A 5,764-nucleotide genomic window follows, 5' to 3' on the forward strand; every position below is an offset into this window, starting at 1 on the left:
ACGACCCAACAGGCTCCTCACACGACCCAACAGGCTCCTCACACGACCCAACAGGCTCTTCACACGACCCAACAGGCTCCTCACACGACCCAACAGGCTCCTCACACGACCCAACAGGCTCCTCACACGACCCAACAGGCTCCTCACACGACCCAACAGGCTCCTCACACGACCCAACAGGCTCCTCACACTATTCAACAGGCTCCTCACACTATCCAACAGGCTCCCCACAGTATCCAACAGGCTCCTCACACTATCCAAAAGGCTCCCCACACTATCTAAACAGGCTCCCCACACTATCCAACAGGCTCCCCACACCATCCAACAGGCTCCCCACACCATCCAACAGGCTCCTCACACTATCCAACAGGCTCCTCACACTACCCAACAGGCTCCTCACACTATCCAACAGGCTCCTCACACTATTCATCAGGCTCCTCACACTATCCAACAGGCTCCTCACACTATCCAACAGGCTCCTCACACTATCCAACAGGCTCCTCACACGACCCAACAGGCTCCTCACACGACCCAACAGGCTCCCCACACTATCCAACAGGCTCCTCACACTATCCAACAGGCTCCTGACACTATCCAACAGGCTCCTGACACTATCCAACAGGCTCCTCACGCTATCCAACAGGCTCCTCACGCTGTCCAACAGGCTCCTCACGCTATCCAACAGGCTCCTCACGCTATCCAACAGGCTTACCCAGCTAGCCACGGGGCGTTCAATCTATTCGTCTAATCTATGAGGGAGTCTTCATAAATTCTCTGAATTTTATTGTTGTTTATTCATTGTCCATCTCCCATTTTCCTTAATTTTCTTTTCCTTATATAATTTCCTTTCATTACTGTTCTTCTAGTTATTGTTTTACTAGATATTTCCTCATGTTTCCTGATACGTGAGATGTGATTATTACATTCTGTGAGCTCTATGCCCGTAAGGGTCAAACAGAACATGGGAAATGGGAGACAGTGACCTCCAGGGTAACGCGGATTCCTCAGAATAAGAGCCTTTAATCAACCTCTTGAAAAGGAATATGGATGACAAATCCTTCATCTGATCTATTAACGTCAGTCGATTATACGAACGTCAATGAGGTTACAAGAGTAAAAAACTATTCTCTATGTATACGCTAAGCTGCTCTGTAGCTCTGCTTAGGGATATGTCAAGGGATTTGGGATTCCATCAACAGGTGGTATTCTGTACTTTACATTGTGTATGCTCGTAGGGGGAAGATAATTTTAGCCGAAGGCCTATGTAACTCACGAATACGGTGCTTGAAACAAATTATTATTAAGCCAGATTTTAAATAAAGTCCTCTAGGCTAAGATTCGGTCCTCACTGCATCATTACCAAGTCAACACCATTATTAAGACCTGATCTGACAATTTTCCCGGACGGAGCGAAACCCTCTAGTTTAAGTCTCCTCTATAAGCAAGATGACCTTTAACATCTTCCCCCGCCTGTGTCTCCCTATTCCTCTCATACCTTCCCAGGAGAGTAACTCCCCGCCAAAAAAGCGTCCTTAAATATGTAAACCTTGAGATGATGTCGCCATTGGGGCGAAGATGCAGGCGAGCATCATGGCCCAGCGGGAGGAGAGGAAATCTAGAGGAAGCAGCTTCCTTGTAACATCACGTCCTCTCGTGGCCGTAGGAGATGCTGCCACGGGCTGGGAGGAAGGTCTTTCCACACAACCAAGACTTTTGAAACGAGGCGCAGATGGTGGTGGTGGGAGCGAGAGGAAGTTTTCTTTAATCTTTCTCTTCCGTTCTTTTTTCTTATTATTCTATATCTGTTTCATTTTAATTATTTGTTCCTGAAAGATTTCCCTTTTTTCGTTATTGTCCTCGTGTTTGCGAGAGAGAGAGAGAGAGAGAGAGAGAGAGAGAGAGAGAGAGAGAGAGAGAGAGAGAGAGAGAGAAAGAGCGAGAAAACTTCACACTATATCACGAGTTTTCGGTCTACCTCCAGTGATGATATTTCAAAACTAAAGTTTTTCGTATATCCCTTATCTGAATATTGCACGAAGAGCCATAATGCCTCTATTCCACGAATACAGACAGACAGACAGACACACACACACACACACACACACACACACACACAGTCCCAAGGCTTTAATACCGTGCCATACACGTGACTAGGCTACAAATTGGAAAAGTAGGCTTGATTACCTGTGTGTTCAGCCTGATGAGAGTGTGTTCTGTTGGATGATGAAATGTTTCAGAAACAGAAGTCAGAGACTGTAAGAGTGGCGATAGTACCGAGTGAAAACAAAACCAAGAGTATTAACTCTTGAATTAACTCTGTACACATACACACACACACATATATATATATATATATATATATATATATATATATATATATATATATATATATATATATATATATATTTGTGGCATTGATGGAACTGGAAAAGGCATATGATAGGGTGGATAGGGGGCCAATGTGGCAGATGTTGCAAATGTATGGAATAAGAGGTAGGTTATTGAAAGCTTTGAAAAGTTTTTACGAGGAAAGTGAGGTTCAGGATAGAGTATGTAGGAGAGAGGGAGATTATTTCCCAGTAAAAGTAGGCCTTAGACGAGGATATGATGTCACCGTGGTTGTTCAACATATTTATAGATGAAGTTGTAAGAGAAGTGAATGCTCGGGTGTTGGTAAGAGGTGTGGAGTTAAAAGATAAAGAGTCTAACACATAGTGGGAGTTGTCACAGTTGCTCTTTGCTGATGTTACTGGCTTTTGTGTGGATTCCGAAGAGAAGTTGCAGAGGTTCGTGGATGAGTTTGGTAGGGTGTGTAAAAGAAGGAAATTAAAAGTGAATATAGGAAAGCGTAAGGTGATGAGGATAACAAAAAAATTAGGTAACGGAAGATTGGATATCAAATGGGAGGGAGAGGGTATGTAGGAGGTGAATGTGTTCAGATATTTGGGAGTGGATGTGCCAGTAGATGGGTCTATGAAGGATGAGGTGAATCGTCGAATTAACGAGGGGAAATAGGTGAATGATGCACTGAGGAGTCTGTGGAGACAAAGAACTTTATCCATGAAAGCAAAGAGGGGAATGTATGAGAGTATAGCAATACCAACGCTTTTGCATGGGTGTGAGGCATGGGTGATGAATGTTGCAACAAGGAGAAGGCTGGAGGCAATGGAGGTGTCATGTCTGAGGGCAATGTGTGGTGTGAATACAGTGCAGAGAATCCGTAGTGTGGAGGTTAGGAGATGGTGTGGGATTACCAAAACGAGGGCTGAGGTGGGATTATTGAGATGGTTTGGACATATAGAGAGGCTAGAACGAAATAGAATGACTTCGAGAGTGTATATATATCTGTAGTGGATGGAACGCGGGGTAGGGGTCGGCCTAGGGAAAGTTGGAGAGGCGAGGGGTAAAGGAGGTTTTGTGTGCGAGGGGCTTGGACTTCCAGCTAGCATGCGTGAGCGTGTTAGATAGGAGCGAATGGAGACAAATGGTTTTTAGGACTTGACGTGCTGTTGGAGTGTAAGCAAGGTAATATTTATGAAGAGATTCGGGGAAACCGGCAGGCTGGATTTGATTTCTGGAGATGGGAAACACAGTGCCGGCACTCTGAAGGAGGGGTGTTAATGTTGCAGTTTTATAACTGTAGTGTAAGTATGCCTCTGGCAAGACAGTGATGGAGTGAGTGATGATGAAAGTTCTTTTTCGGGCCACCCTGCCTTGGTGGGCCACCCTGCCTTGGTGGGCCACCCTGCCTTGGTGGGCCACCCTGCCTTGGTGGGCCACCCTGCCTTGGTGGGCCACCCTGCCTTGGTGGGAAACAGCCGACGTGTTAATAAAAGAAAATATATGCAAATAAATAACCAAGCCAAAATTTTTATTCTACCTATACAATTTACTTAATTTCACTTGTAGAGGTCTCTTGACTAGACTGGTAGCGCACTTACCCGTGGTTCGATCCCGCCATGGGTGGGAAAACGCTGAAAATGTTTCTGTACAGCTGCTGTTCTTGTTTACTTAGCAGTAAGTAGATATTTGGGTCTTAGTAGACTGTTGTGGGTCGCATCCTGGGAGTGTAGTATACCTTATATAGTGCTAGGTTTTGAAATTAGCTGATGTAGGGTAAAACAGCTTTCAACATGAAAAACTGATGTCTCAAAAATGATTGAAGATTTGCAACGAGCGAGAAAAAAACACAAGGAATATGTAATTAAGACCCACTAGAAAGCATAGATAAGTAACAGGAACAATTCAATGATGTTATTCCAGTTCAGAGAGAAATACATTGTGAAAACGATTGAAGAAAATAAGGTGGACAATAGTACACTGAACCTATCACCAGAGACTTCAGTAACATTAACGTTAGCTGCATATTCAGTTGGAAAACAAAAAAAAATCTCAGTGGAAATTCTTTCGGGATGAAAATACACCACATACGTAAGAATAACAAAGAATTACGAAGCTCTGTATAAGAAATCTTAAGGTTATTATTATTATTATTATTATTATTATTATTATTATTATTATTATTATTATAGTTTGTGGGGAGTGATATAATCGTAAGGATGTTGTGTCTGGAGAGCTGCAGGTAATTACGATTGATCGGGAGAATAACTCCAATTCTATTGATTAAGAGTAATTAACCCTTTTTAGAGCACTCTCCCTAAAGTCATGAAAGTTTAGAGATGCAAATTTACGATATAATTACAAACAAAAAATGATCTTTGTAAACATACTGGAAGAGACACAGACAGGCAGGCACGTATGTCATCCATCGCTCGTATGAAAGTCTTTCAGACAGGCCTGTTTATCATCCGTGACCTCCCCCAAGACAGGATGACTGACTGACAGACAGGTTAGCGAGTCATCCATCGCCCCAACAGCAACATCTATTACTCCATCTTGCCAGACACAGAAGCTTCACCCAGACGTGGTAAACATTTGTCAGAGATACTCATGAATCAACGTGAAAACCTCTCTTTTCTCCTCTGCCTCTGCAAAAACAAACGCCTTGCAGGTCTTGCATATGCAATTCTGAATTAATATAATTTTATACTAGTGTACAAGGGGAGAGATATCGAGAGGATTGATAAAGATATATATGCATGGCAAGCTTATATTTTGAAAAGGTTTCGTTTTGTGTAGAGCTTTATAAAGATATTTGACTATACAAAACTCTAAACAGACATATTTCTTCATATATGACTTTAACTCTATCATTAAATTCACAGCTGACATATAGCGAGTACTGAAAGGGAGCTAGTAAGGTTTCAACTTAGGAAAGCGAGAGTAGTTCTAATTCCACGTATAAAGAGACCTTCACGAGCCTGGAAGCACCTGCTATGAAGAGATGCGAGTCTGAAGCCGTTGCTGAGCGTGTTGAGAAATCTGACTGTAGACTTGGTTGTTCCATTATTCCGAACACAGTGAACCGTGTTTCCGCTTGAGAGACACGGGAGGTGTGCAGATCCGATGCAAGATCAGTTCTGTCGTTCATGTTTGAGGCACAGTGTGTCGAAATTTCTTTCAGGCATATGTTGAAAGTGCAGTTAAGAGTGTTCTAATTCGTTTTATGTATTATTTTTATTGAATATCAAATGCCCAGAAATTATATTATAGCTACTAGACAGCATAAATAATTTCCTCTTTTCAGCTAGACATGTTGAGCTGAAGAGAAATTATGTAAATATATATATATATATATATATATATATATATATATATATATATATATATATATATATATATATATATATATATATGTATGTAT

Source organism: Cherax quadricarinatus, chromosome 55 (assembly GCF_038502225.1).
Source record: "Cherax quadricarinatus isolate ZL_2023a chromosome 55, ASM3850222v1, whole genome shotgun sequence".
Lineage (NCBI taxonomy): Eukaryota > Metazoa > Arthropoda > Malacostraca > Decapoda > Parastacidae > Cherax > Cherax quadricarinatus.